Genomic DNA, 15,797 nt, shown 5'->3' on the forward strand with positions numbered 1-15,797 from the left:
ATCTGCAAGCCCTGCTGCACATGAACAAGTAGGTAACCTGCATGCTTGTGTCTGGAGTATTATGGTATGCCTGTAATAACCAGAAGCATTCTTTGTTTATTGCAAACAAGTGTGTGCATAGAAAGTCTTCTGAGGATTTCTCCATTTTAAGAGTCTCCAAAATCTTCCTAAGCATTCTCATTAAACAAATGCTAAACACTTCATGCAAGCAGGGAGAAAGCAACTGTAGCATGAAGGAAAAGAATAAACGATGTTTTGCTTCACTGGTGCCAAGGTAAAACAAGATCCCACCTACAAAGGAAAACATGATTAATGAAAGAGATAGAAGGACTCGAAGTGTAAGATGTGCTAATGAGTTTTCTTTAAAATTTTATTTTGACACCTCAGTAATTTTACCCAGACAACACCTTGCTGCAGAACCACATGAGGGATGACCAATATACTGGCTACCGCTTCCTTGGGTCTCATCTTTGGAGAAAGGTGAGGTATCACATAAATAAATAAATAAATAAATAAATCTATGTAGTGGAGAGTTTTCTACCTAAACTCTGCTAACATGTTCTTTTAAAAAGAACTACCCAGGCCAAGTCCAGTTTAAAGATTAAAAACAAAAAGCAAAGCATAAGCAAGTGCCATCTTAACATTACCTACTGCATGTGGTATCTGGAGAGTAGACTGAACAGGTATGCACAAATATATGAAACAGATGGTTAATGCTCTCCAAACCTCTTGTTCAGTCGCTGATCAATTCCTCTGTTAACTGTGTGTCATAGGAAAGAGTAAGAAAGGGTTAAGATAGAGGTAGTGGGCGGGGTCATGCAAATTAAGGAACCCTGGGATATCAATTTTGGAGGAAAAACAGAACATCTACGATGAAATTGTCCCCCACATGAAAGCCTTCACATGGGTGGGGGCAGAATGGTGTTTGTGGAGGACACTGGCAGGGTTTGGGCTACATGTTCATGGCACTCATTATAACCTGCATGTCAGTGGAGGGAGGGCAATTGGTGTTTCTTGCTCAGTGGGAACTATAGCTATTTGTGGAGGCAGGAGGCTGTCTGTGTAACTGGACACCTCCTCCACATACACATTTTTCACTTTTATTATGCATATATGAGTAGATAGAAAGTTTAAACAACAGCAGTGACTCCCAAATTTGCTGAAATACATATAAGTCAGGGCATGGAAATGTTATACAGATCTGTGCCTTTTGTTTCGGCAGTGCTTTGCCTCCTTTCTGGGAATGTGTTAAGTGGTCACCTCAATATACCTGCAATGAGCCCTCTTGGAAACGCTGAATTCTGGGGTCCTTAGCTATTGGAGAAATCACTTAAACTAATCACCCTTCCTTTTCATTGCTCAGGGAAAGCAGATTGTTCCTTCCATCTTTTCTAGTAAGGAATGGCTCATTTTTCATCTTTATTGTCAAATGGAAAGAAACATATTTCCAAGAAGTGAAAAAGCTTTCAAAGGCCAACACAGTAGGAGTGCATAAATTAGCCAACCCTGGCCTTCCAAGTGTACAAGTGAGTTTTCTATCTGCCACAATGCCATAACGGATAGAGACGTTGTTCGGCACAGCTAAAAACTTCTTTCTATTGTCCCTCAGATGGATTTTCCCCCGAAAAAACAAATATCTTCCCCCCCACACACACAAACCCATTTCTCATTCCTTTCAAAAAAAAATTCCCTTCATCCCTCTTTACTGTTTTTATTTTGTGTGATGGCCTAAATGACAGGACAAACTGGCAAGAGAGTTCCTTTCATGTCATAAAAGTCATTGGCCTATTTTCCAGTTTCCTTTGCTGTTCTTTTTTTCTGTGGAAGGAGGGGAGAAAAGGAAACAAATTTTAGAGGCCCTTTCACATTGTGCAGTTATAGTACAACAATTTCACTTTTACTCCCATTTTCCATCTTATGGAAACCCAGGACTGGCAGTTTAGGAAGGGATAAGTAGAATTCCCTGCCAGGGAGCTCCTCTGGTGCCTCCATAAACTATAAAGACCACAATTTCATAAGTTGCACTCATAGCAGTTACAGTGAAAACACAGAGTATAGTTGTATAGTGTGACCAAAGTGTGTATAGTTGACCAAAGTGTTAATACACAAAATAGGGCACACTGAGCCCTACTCCTTCCATTGCAAAGATACAGAATGAGTAATGTCTGACTTAAAAACAGTCAATGTGAAAAAGTTCTTGGAGACTTCATGGACAACATGTTGAACACGAACCAACAGTGTGATGCAACATCTAAAAAAGCCAATGGGATTTTGGGCTGCATCAAAAGGAGTATAGTGTCTAGATTGAGGGAAATCATGGTGCTGCTCTATTCTGCTTTAGGTAGACCTCATCTGGAATATTGTGTCCAATTCTGGGCACCACAGTTTAAAAGAGATATTGACAAACTGGAAGGTGTTTAGAGGAGGGCAACTAAATAAAGGTCTGGAGACCATGCCCTATGAGGAGTGTCTTAAAGAGCTGGATCTGTTTAGCCTGCAGAAGACAAGATTGAGAGGAGACGTTATACCCATGTATAAATATGTGAATGGATGTCATAAGGCAGAGGGAGCAGGCTTATTTTCTGCTGCCCTGGAAACTAGGACTCGGAGCAATGGATTTAAATTACAGGAAAGGATATTCAGCAATGGAACTCTCTGCCTCAGAGTATAGTGGAAGCTACTTCCTTGGAGGCTTTTAAACAGAGGTTGGACAGCCATCTGTCAGGGCTACTTTGTGCTTTTCCTGCATGGCAAGGGATTGGACTAGATGACCCATGTGGTCTCTTCCAACTCTATTATTTTATGATTAAAAGAATTTCAAAACACAGTGCTTTAATTACTTGAAGTCTTCAGTAAAAACATTATAGTCTACCCTAGCTTCCTTGCTCTGATATGTATGTGAAGAGACAGAGCTATTGGAAATTTTTGAATTCTCCTCTCACAGTCTGAAATTGTGTAATATAATATAGGTAGCATATGTGCTTTTAAAAAAGGTTTTGTACTGAAAATATTTCAAGTCAACTCTTTTCTGCAAAACTTTGGGACTGTATTCCATTTGTTTGGGGGTCTTCTTACCCCGACAAATGGTTTGGGGGTCTTCTTGCCCCGACACAGACCCGGGCTGTGGCGCAGGCTGGTGAGCAGCCGGCTGCAGCCAGCTGCAACAAATCACTCTGACCAAGAGGTCATGAGTTCGAGGCCAGCTCGGAGCCTGTGTTTGTCTTCTGTCTTTGTTCTATGTTGAGGCATTGAATGTTTGCCTTATATGTGTAATGTGATCCGCCCTGAGTCCCCTCAGTAAATACTGTAAATAAATAAATAAATAAATTTAATTTCTCTTTTAGAAAATATCATAAGTACAATGTCTCTTCCTTCTCTTCTGTGAAATAAAATAACTTCCACATCTTCATCTTGGCACAAAAAGGTATCTGCTTCAACATATCACCCAAAGGGCAGTGCAGACAGTGTATAAATAACATTGGCTCTGAGCCCAAAGCAGTAATGTCCAGCCATTCTCATAAAATGATTTGAGGATCAAAACACAATAAAATCAAGAAGACTCTGAACTCGCATCACCTTTACTCTGAAAAATCTAAGCAGGACAGTTCTAAGCAAAGCAGACTATCACCACAATGAACTTTACTATTGGCTTTCCTCTAACCTTAATGATCAGAACAATCTCTATAATACACATTGCTTCACTTTGGTTACTGGAGACGTAAAACTGAAGGTCTCCAGCCCTTGATGTTGTGATGTTGTGTCAGTTGCTCAGAGCTTTGAATTTTACTTCTTTTTTAACATAATGCATTATGTAACTCATTACAAAACCTTTAAAAATAACTTGTGTCTAAATACTTCTTGCTTTTCATTGGCCTTTGTTGCCTTAAAAATAATCTATTTATTTATTTATTATTTACCTTATTTCTACCCCACCTTTCTCTACCCCAGAGGGGTCTCAAGGCGTCTTACATATGGCAACTCTTAGATGCCTTAAAATACAACAGAAGCTTAAAATCAATTAAATTAAAATTACATTCAATATTAAAATCACATCATCTGAAAATCATAGTGCAAGGCCGTTCCATTGTCAATTATAGATAAAATTCTAAGTCTATTGTCACACTGTACTAATCACCGAATGCCTGATTCCAGAGCCATGTTTTTACTTTCCTTCTGAAGGCTAGAAAGGAGGGGGCTGTTCTAATGTCACTAGAGAGGAGTTCCACAGCCACCACTGAGAAGGCCCTGTCTCTCGTCCCTGCCAGCCGCACTTGCGAAGCAGGTGGGGCTGAGAGCAGGGCCTTCCTAGATGATCTTAATCTCTGAAGTGGCTCATACGGGGAGATACATTTGGACAGGTAGACTGGGCTGGAACCATTTAGGGCTTTATAGGCTAAAGCCAGCACTTTGAATTGTGCTCAGTATAAGACCTTTCTCTAATCCAGTGGTTCTCATCCTGGGGTCCCCAGATTTTTTTGGCCTTCAACTCTCAGAAATCCTAGCCAGTTTACCAGCTGTTAGGATTTCTGGGAGTTGAAGGCCAAAAACATCTGGGAACCCCAGGTTGAGAACCACTGTTGACAATTTATTCATTTCCGCTGAATCAGGACTTCATCTCACACAGTAAAATCACATTTAAGAAACAGCAACTAACTGTGCCCTTCACATAATATAAACTTCAATCATGGAGTTTAGGTATTTTGCAATTTCTAAAGTGTCAATTTCTCCAACACTTTACTTATCCCATGGGATGAAGTCCTCTCACTAATTCTCAATTTTGTTTATTTGGGATGATTACCTCAGTTATGCTAAGATGACAACATCTGAAGTTTTGAATGGTCACAGTGTTTGTTTCATACACATTTAAATTTCAGTTGAATTCTCACAGCCTCAGCTTTCCTCATCTGAATGCCCACTGTGACAGTGCAATTCTAGATAAGGACCTACTCAGAAATAGATAGCATTGTATTACTTGTTAATTCTGTATAGGATTGCAACTTTAGGCCAAAATCCAGTTGTTACTCCCAGATAGGACAGATTTATCGAATAAATGGGAACTTGGCAAATCAATGCTTAAAGTACCATTGATTCAATGTGTCTGCTCTACTTTGGACATGCTCTAGTTGGGTCTAACAATTAAATTTAGGCTTAGTTCTTTAAGGTACCATAGAACCTCTTGGATATATTCTAGATAGATGGCTCCTAATTCTTAGTACAGTAGAGTCTCACTTATCCAACACTCGCTTATCCAATGTTCTGGATTATCCAACGCATTTTTGTAGTCAATGTTTCCAATACATCATCATATTTTGGTGCTGAATTCGTAAATACAGTAATTACTACATAGCATTACTGCGTATTGAACTACTTTTTCTGTCAAATTTGTTGTATAACATGTTTTGGTGCTTAATTTGTAAAATCATAACCTATTTTGATGTTCAATAGGCTTTTTCTTAATCTCTCCTTATTATCTAACATATTCGCTTAACCAACATTCTGCCGGCCTGTTTATGTTGGATAAGTGAGACTCTACTGTAGCTACATTTGAAGCCCAGTTTTCCTTTTGGTCAGCACAAGGCAGTGTATCTGACAATTTTTCTCTCAGTTTTCTCAAAACAAAAATCTTCAATTATTGGGAAATAATAAATATCCTAGATATTCAGTGTCCTGGACAAATATTCATTTTTTGTTGCTTTTTCCCTGGTTGCATGTGTGCTTTCACTGATATCAGCAAGGTGCCCAGACCTCCATGGCTAATGGCTGTGGTATCAGGAACAACATAGCCTTTATCCATCTCTCCCACCCTGTCCTTCCGGAGTGAATTGAAGACTTGGATGTTTAGACAAGCCTTTGAGAATGTCTAGCCCAATAGTCTGCAATTATGATACAGCACTTTTATCCCATTCCCTTGTTCCTTAGCTACAACTTGTATTATCCCGTTCCTTTCTTCTTGTTTACTGTTGGCCATGTTTTTACGACAGATGATACTTTAGGTGATTGGCGCTGTTCTGAGTTCAAATTGTTTTATATACTAGTGGTTTTATTTTGTATTGTACTGTGTATTTATTTTATGCATTATTTTAGGCACCTTGTGCCATATGTAAGCTGCCCTGAGTCCCTTTGGGGAGATGGAGGCAGGGTACAAAAAGAAAGTTATTATTATAGTATTATTCCTGCCCTGCAGAGCACAGAGAAAAGGGGATGGTGGCATTAGTTCATGTGGAAAGTGGACTAATTTGGATTAGACTAGTTTTAGGAGACCATGCTGGCCTTGAAGTGCAGGGATACAATGGAAAATCTGCTACTATGAAGGTAAAATTGGGTTAACAGGTTATGGACCAGATTTCTCTGGATGTCTAGGAGCGACTTTCTGCTCTGATCTAATATAGGGCCAGTGTAGACAAACTCACAGTGCCAAAACATTCTCAGATGTAGAGAGAGGAGATCAATAGGTACCACTTTCCTTTGGGAACAGTAGGTCTTGCCACCCTCCCTAGCCTCTTTGTGAAGTGGGGCTGTTGTAATTGCTGTGATTCTCCATTCTTCAACCTTCTTTTCTATTTTTCTTGTGCAAGCACGATGATTGCATGTCTCAGTTATGCTCAGAGTTGGTATTGTTAACTGCGGTTAAGTTGGTTTTAACCTACAGGGATGCTATGAATAAAAGAATTCCAAGACAGATCCTCTGCTCAGATCTTGCAAATGTAGAACTGTGGTTTCCTTAAAGGAGTTAGTCCATCTGTGTGTAGGTAAGGTATAGGTTTTCCCCTGACATTAAGTCTAGTCATGTCTGACTCTGGGGGTTGGTGCTCATCTCCATTTCTAAGCCAAAAAGCCAGCATTACTTGTAAAGACCTCCAAGATCATGTGGCCGGCATGACTGCATAGAGCCCTGTTATCTTCCCACTGGAGTGGTACCTATTGATCTACTCACATTTGCATGTTTTTGAACTGCTAGGTTGGCAGAATCTGGGGCTAACAGCGGGAGCTCACCCCACTCCCCGGATTTGAACCACTGACCTTTTGGTCAGCAAGTTCAGCAGCTCAGCGGTGTAATCCGCTGCGCCACTGGGGGTTCCTCCCCATCCGTGTATAGTTTTTTCTTTTCCAACTGCTTTCAAAATTACCTGCCATTGTTTTTTCTAATGAGTCATGTGATCTCATGGTATGTACAAAATATGATAGCCTTGGTTCATAGTGAGAATATTTAAAGTAGATCCGTTGAAATCACTGAAGGCGAAAACTAATCTTTGGGTATATCTATACTGTAGAAGTAATGCAGTTTAACACCAGTTTCATTGTCATGGCTCAATACTATGAAATCACAGAAGCAGTAGTTTTACAATGCCTTCAGCCTTTTTTTCAAATCGTGTTGGTGCCTTATTAAACTACAAATCACTGAATTCCATAGCATTGAGCATGGCAGTTGAAGTGATGTCAAATGGCATTACTGTATTTTTAAATTTTAAGATGCACCCCCCAATATAAACATCTCTAAAAACAGGATGCATCTTAGAATCACAGGATATCTATCTATCTATCTATCTATCTATCTATCTATCTATCTATCTATCTATCTATCTATCTATCATCTATCTATCTATCTATCTATCTATCTATCTATCTATCTATCTATCTATCTATCTATCTATCTATCATCTATTGTAAGATGCATGCTAATTTTGGTACTCCAACAGACAAAAACCACACACATACAAACATATATGGTTTTTGTCTGTTGGAGTACCAAAATTAGCATGCATCTTACAATTGATAGTGTCTCATAACTGAACAAATAAAGTAATTGTACAACATAGCTGCACCCATGGTTAAATTCACATGCATTTCAATAGATTTTCTCTCAGCATGGCTATGTTTGAATACAATATGCTCTTGAAAATATACAATTTGGTAGCTAAAATTATCAAAGTGTCATCTTTTGAGGCGCAGACCACTCATAAGAACATTTTCAGTTGTAGCCCCATTGAAATGAATGGGAAGTAGGCCTTTACATCCTCTAGTTTTAATCACTTTATCATCTGATGGAGAAAACTGATTCTGTTTCAAACATTACAGCATGGAGTGCTGAAGTGTGACATTTGAAACATTCAATGGGGTGAAATAAAGCACAAGCAATGAATACAGAACTTATCATATGTGAAAGCAAAGTTTCAGAGATGTTGACCTTTCTTGAATTAGCATTCATTTTAAATGTACACTATAATCTTTTAAAGCAAACTCTTCTGGGCTCTTTGAAAAAGCATCTGGCGTGGGAAACTGGCCTTGCACAAGAATGAATTACTGTAAAGAGAAGTATTTTTTTAAAAAGCGAGTTATTTCTTTATATTGCAGAGATCACTCTGAAATCTGTGATGTATAGAAGGGAGCATGGTTTGTGAGTTCTTTATGACATGGAACACTGAACATGTTTTTTCCAAAGTCACTTTGCAACACAAGCTTTTCTATTTTGAGTTTCCTGTATTTTAATCTGAATTACCGTACCATCGATAATAAAATTTGGAGGACAGATATAATTGTAGTAATATTACTGCAGACTTTAGGTTTGTCTGCATTAAATTCCACATGACCTGACTTCATTTTCCAGAGGAGGAAAGGGCTGCTTCTGGAAGCAGCAGAAAGCAATAGCAAGAATTTAGTGAACAAAATAACCAGGAACATCACAGTCAAATAACCATAGTTTGGTGACCTGGCCATGAGGACTTTAATGGTGAGTTCCTGCTCCACAAAACCTGCCACTGAATGTTGAAGTTGTCAGCAATACTCGCCTTGTATATCTTGTAAAAGCACAAACATTACAGACTACAGTGTTCCCTCACTTATCGCTGGGGTTAGGTTCCAGGACCACACACAATAAGGGACACTATAATTATTTTAATATTTATACATTATTTTAGTAGTTATACACTATTTGAAGTCTTTATCAACCAGTCCTGTGTTGATCAATCGCCTCCTTTTCCTCTCGTTGCCTCTTGCGCTCCTTTTCTCTCCCTTTGGCTTCTCCTTCCTTAGGCTGTAAATTGTAATTTTTTATGATTTATAATAGTCTTTTAGAGTTTACTGAAACAGTGAATCCGCAAAAAGTGAACCGCAAAGTAGTGAGGGAAAACTGTATTCTTAGCCTTTAGGCTGCGGCTCAGGAAGTCACATTTAAATCTAAATACAAGTTGAGTATTTTATAACCAAAAGGTCTGGGTCTGGAACTGTTCTGTATTTTGGATATTTTTTTTTGAGAGGGGGGGGGGATTTTGAATGATTGAAAATACATAATGAAATATCTTGGAGATAGGATCCCAATCTCAACATGAAATTAATTCATGTATATCTTATTCACATTGATGTCAAGCATTGACCCTCCCCTCTCCCCCGGTCAAATTATCAATAAATTATAACTGGAACTGTGGCAGGGAAAGCCACAGATAGCGGGAGCCCAGAACCTAGCTGGAATCGATTATGTGGAAGTTTGAAGGAGCAGAAGAGCCCAGCAACAGCCAGCTACCGAGCGCCCTGGATACATTCTATCCCCCCCCCCAATTACAAACGAACCCATCAATAAATATGTGCATCAGTGTGTTACCCTTATATTTGTATCTTTTTTGCCTCCTGTGTCTTTTTCTCTCTCCTTATGCCTCTTGCAGCTGGCCTGGGTAACCACTTGGCCCCATATCCCCCTCAACCCTCAGAGCAGGGCTTCTTTCCTCCTTTTCCCTCAGCACCTAGCCTCCCTCTACTTCCACCATGTCCGAGTCACCTCTCGTCTCGTGGGTACCCTGGTTTTCGCGATTGGGGCCTCCTGGTTTCTATGGACCCCTTTTGTGTGTGTCATGTCATGATTTATGTTTTATATTAAAACCTTTTGGAGATCTGAAGCCACCAAAGTCAAGCTCTGGTAACCTTTTACCTACACCTCTTGACCTGGGAGTCCCCTCCAGTGCTTTCTGGTCATCACAACAACAATAGGATCCAAGCACCCATCATCACTGGGATCAATCCATCTATACTGATCCCCATAACTCCAACTGTGCAGAGGATGACAGGATCCATAAGCTGGGCTGCCCACCCTTTGTGCAGTCACCTGGACATAAAGAGATTCCTAATCACCTGGCACTCCTCCAGTACGCCGGGAGGTCCTGCCTTGGTCACCCACAATGCCATTTCCCCTTTCCCAGGAATAGACTTCATGATCCTATCATCTTGGACAATATTCTGGTTTGGAACTCAATGGACACTAGCGCCAGAGGTGTTCAACTCATTTGCTGAGTAATCATTACTCAATTATCTGGCCTAAGTGGTCCTCTTTGTTCATCCCAAGGATGGGACATGGTAATCCCTTCAAGAAACTATACATTTCTTTTGTCTCCTGGGTCATCCTGCCTCCTGTCAGCCATTGGAGAGTGGAAATCTGCATTGGAAGTGGGGAACACTTTCTAATTGGCTGGTGGGCACTGTAGTTCCACCTCGCAGAGGGAATCTTCCCAGTTGGCCATGACATCAAAGCCGGCTCCAGCTGGTGTGTAGAGCAAATATTTTTGTGAATAACTAAATATGAGAACATATGGGGAGATTTTCTAATCTAAATTCACTTCCCCGCATTCTGTCTTTCCTACTTTTGTGTAAATATTGCATAAATGGTTTGCATGATCAGTTTGAACAGATCGGAGGCTTGGAACTGCTGAATGAGGTCACTGCACAACACGGTGCTCCTCTCTTAGGTTTATTGCTTTTTTGGCCCCTGTTTTACATTAGAGAGCCATCAGCTTCAACAACAGCTCCCTGAAGCAGATGCAACCTGTCATGGTGATGACAGCTTGAGCCGTATCTCTTTCACACCTCTTTAGGGACATTTCCTCTTTGAGCAATAGGGTGTTGTTGTTGTAGTTGTAGTGTTGTTTTTGATCATATGCCTTCCATTTTATGTGCTCAGCTAAACAAACTCTTTGACATTTTTTATTGTGATAAGTAAATATGTCACTCACCGTGTAGAACATCTGAGAAGCAGGAGATGTAAATATGTCATAGATGATGGTTGCAAGCTTCAGCAACCTAGCCAAACATGAATTATTTATGCAGTATCCTTTTTTTCCTCCATTCCCTTTTGAAGATCTTGGCAACAAATCCCAGCTGTATGGGCACAAGAAGAATAAGCCTGACTGTCCTCAAGCAAATGAGCCTAAAGATGAATTCACACATGTATGTGTCTGTCATTGATGCCGGAAGTATCAAAGGATAATGTCCATGTTTGAATGAGATAAAATACCACAGATGTCTCCCATGTGAGTGCTTCAAATCCAATATGCAATTTGTGCCCACTTGGTTAAGATGAGTTGCATCATAATATAGTCATCTACTAATTCTTTCCTAGTACTGTCTAGTCACACATTACCTTAGGGGTTTAGCAGTTGCATAGATTTACCGGGAATGCAGGTGGAGGAGACAACCAGAGGATCTTTCATAATAGACAGTTATAGTACTATAAATCTTCTTTAACTGTTACGGCTTTATCCTGCTGGGGTTTGTAGTTTGATCAGAAGCATCAGAGGAGCTCTTTCGTTGAGAATTCCAAATGCCCTTTTCAGGATCCCATGACACTTAAAGTGGAATTATAACACTATATTTGTATGGTGTGAATGTGCCCAGGATATGGAAGAAACAAGAGTGAAACCAATCTAATTTAAGGGTGTACAATTGCACTGGATATGGATCGCAGTGTTTTGTCCCTGTTGCCATTTCCACACTGACCAGCTGCATATTGAAGCCACATGTGGGGAGAAAGCCCTGCCTCATTGACAGAGTAGTGGATGGTCATACATCCCCACCATGCTGATGCAGTGTTGGCATAACCAGAAGCTTCCCCACAATGTTTTGTGCCATCATTGTGAAAACAAGGTAGGTGCAAGTCATTCTCTTGCATTATGGTGACCTTATGATTTTCATGGAGATTTTTGGGAAAGAAATACTCAGAGATGGTCTTGCCAGTTCCTTCCTTTTAAATATAGCCTACAGTACCTGGTACTCATTGGTGGTCTCCCATCCAAATACTAGCCAGGCCTGACTGTGCTTAGTTTCAAAGATACTGCTTTTTAATGTTAATTTAATGAACAGACCATGCCCTTTGCATTATCTTATCATTTTATTGCAGCCATTTAAAATGGTGTCAGACAACAATGTATCCTTTAAAATGTTCTGTCAATATTTCTAGCTGAGAAAAGCTATTTCAGTGTTGTCAGTACTTGAAGGATGGGACGTTCTCAGGGTTTATCTCAATCAGTGTCCGTTGTTCATCTGCCGACATTGGCTTTGCCGATAGGGGCTGCCTTGTGATCATGTAAACTCCTGTCTGCATGTCTTTGACAAGCCCACAGGAATCGCCATATGGAGTAATGTCTTGTTGCCATATTTTGTCCCCCACCCCCTTTCTCTTTTTCACACTTTAAAGCACACACTAGAGACAAACAGTTTAATGATAATCTTGCAGAGCAATGTTTTGGAACGGAATCAGTAGGAAATGGATGTGATAAGAATGCAGTTAAATGAACCTTCCTGGCAACAACATGGATTCTTGGCTGTTTATCATCATGACAAGGGCACAATTCAGACAACAAGATCTTGCTCTTGCAGTTCAACAAGGTGGTACACTCCATTGGTTGAATGGTGCAAGGCACTGTAGCCTGACCACTGATCTGTTCATTCATTCCATTTAGAGGAAGGGCTGATCACATTGGCAGGTGATACCAAATTTGGAGTGATAGCTAATACTCCAAAGGACAGGATCAGACTTCAAAATGACTTTAACAGATAGAATCATAGAATCATAGAGTTGGAAGAGACTTCAGGGGCCATCCAATCCAACCCACTGCCAAGAAGCAGGAATTAGAGCAGTGGTTCTCAAAGTGTGCTCTGCTGAGCCCTTGAGGTTTCACAAAGTATACTGATGTGATCCGCAGTTCCCTCCTCCCCCTTTCTAGTTCTTGATACAAGTGGTCCATCAAAGTGAACAGTGATGTCTGTCCTATAGTCAGGCCTGAAACCAGACTGAAATGTATCCAGATAACCCATTTCATCCATAAAGCTCTGGAGCTGGGACACTACCACATGCTGCAGTACTTTACCCCAAAATTGGATGCTTCAAATTGATTAGTAGTTGTCCAATACAAAGGGATGGAAGAAGAGCCTTTTTAGCAATTGTGATGTAACTTCCTCCTTAAGACATTATAGCCTCTAAAGCTGAGAATGGTTGTTGTTGTTGTTGTTGTTGTTGTTATTATAGCAGCTTAACATAAAAGCATTAGTATACAATTAAAAATATACAAATATGCAACCATTAAAACAGAATATCACACAAACATAACTAAAAATTCAGTTAAAATCCATTAAAACATATTCAAAGTTAAAAACCAAAGCACCCCCTGACTAGATTTTAAACACCTTCATCTTTAAAAGCCTGTCTGAATAAAAAGGTTTTAGCCTGCAGTAGTTTTCCATCGATCAGACCCTGGTATCATTCTATATTAAAATAGATCTATTTAATAGATGTGTGCATTTTTCATTAGTCCTTGTAATTCTGATAAAATTCGTTAAATGTGTTCTTACGAGGCACTATCCATTACATGGGCATGGTCCGTGCCAAAAAATTAAGAGTCAAAACTTACCCCATAGTTTTTCATTTTAGTTTTGTAAATCTTGGAAGTCTTTCAAAGTCAGTTTCATATTCAATGCAAGGAAGCAAAGCTAAAAGCAAAGCCAAAGGCTGCCTCAGTGCCTCTGTAAATTAATGGAGTCTCAGCATTAGGAGCAGGGAAAAGAGGGAGCAGTGTTTTCTGGGAACAGCATTGAACTCTGGGAAATGTAGTTTTGGAAGGGAGGAACCCTATGCCAGAGAATTCAAAAGGCCCTACCATAAATTACATTTCCCAGAATGCAGTGCACTGCTCTGCATCAAAGAGATTTGCCCCTCCGTAACCAGCCAGGTTTCCAATAAATTATGGTTTCTGTTCCTGGGTTATAAATGTCATTTCCTAATTGGTTCTATCGTAAAAACATGGCAAACAATTATTAAACTGCAAAAACTTGTGGGTGAGCAGAGTGGATCCTAAAAAGAGGTGCTGTGTCATGAATACAGCTGCTGAACAACACAACTGCCTCAGACCTTCAGGTAGAACACCTGAATCCATATGCACCACCCATGTGCCAGAATGTGACTAGAGGCTTCAAGATTTCACAATCCTGCCCCCTTCACTACTCGCTAATCACCATGGGACTTTTGTTGGTTTTGCTTTGTTTTATTTTTCTTGGAAAACACTTGTGTGTGAATTTGATTTATGTGTGGAGACACAGTTTTCACAGAATGAGGTGCACATCCAGTGACATTAACCTGATGACCGGTGGCATTTGTTGCAGCTTCCTTCTGCCTTCACAGCCATTGTAACATGTACCATGTTATTGTCTTCACTCACAGGTTCGCTGGAACACACAAGCCCCCTCACCACAATAAGGTGACAGTCCATCAAGGGGTGGCAGCTGACCAAGTGATGATGACACCCTGAAATTATCTGATGGGAACAGCTTTAAAAGCTTTTTTTCCCCTAGCTGAAAAAAACAAAAACAATTAATGAGCTCTTTTCCTGCTTATGTCACTCAACTATTTCTCTTGCAATTGCTTGAGTTTTTACTGCAATTTTGGGTGGTTAAGGATAGCCCCAGGTATGCCGTGGGTGGGGAAACAGTGATATGAATGGTAGTGGTGGCTCTCTGAGAATGGTGCTCATCTCCAAAGGCTGGTAAATGGGCCTGGGTGGTGGTGAAGCTTATGGGTCCTGGGCAGGCCTCACTATTTTTCTGGGGTTGCATTAAAATTCAGGAGAAGGATGGTGTTATAACACTATAGTGGTGTTTTATGGCAGGTGTGTATATCTTTGTTTGTGTATGCATACCAAAACAATAAAAAGGTGCAGAGATAATATCTTGTGGGAGGCAGTAGACAGGCAGTCCAAAAGACCATGTGTGATACGGTTTTGATACAAACAAATGCTGCAATCCTGAAATGGTTGTGAAGGTATAGCAGAAAAGAAAGCAATCCTGCTTGAATATCATTTCACAGACAACACAATTGTAATTTGAGAGAAGGCTCATGGCAATAAAACTTTCACTCTCAACCTGACCTGCCCCACTTGGGCCCCATCTACTCTTCCATATAATACAGTTTGAAGCTAGATTATATGATCGGTGTAGACTCAATCAATCTTTCTATATTATGGTCCATGACCAGCACAAAGTGGGGCACAAATGCTCTGGGAAGGGGAAACACAGTTCCCTATTAAGTAAAGGTAAAGGTTTCCCTTGACATTAAGTCCAGTTGTGTCTGACTCTGGGGGTTGGTGCTCATCTCCATTTCTAAGCCGAAGAGCCGGCGTTGTCTGTAGACACCTCTAAGGTCATGTGCCCGGCATGACTGCATGGAATGCCATTATCTTCCTGCTGGAGCGGTACCTATTGATCTACTCATATTTGCATGTTTTCGAACTGCTAGGTTGGCAGAAGCTGGAGCTAATAGCAGGCGCTCACTCCACTCCCCGCATTTGAACCTGGGACCTTTCGGTCTGCAAGTTCAGCAGCTCAGCGTTTTAACACACTGAGCCACCGGAGGCTCCGATTCCCTATTAAGCACTTATAAAAGAACAGATTAGAAAGCAGTTTGAAATCACAGTTTAAAAACAAAGATTAATGTTTTTAATTTTAATGCAATTTCAACTGAAATATATGAGTCTACACTCACCCTATAA

This window comes from Anolis carolinensis, chromosome 1 (assembly GCF_035594765.1).
Source record: "Anolis carolinensis isolate JA03-04 chromosome 1, rAnoCar3.1.pri, whole genome shotgun sequence".
Classification (NCBI taxonomy): Eukaryota; Metazoa; Chordata; class Lepidosauria; order Squamata; family Dactyloidae; genus Anolis; species Anolis carolinensis.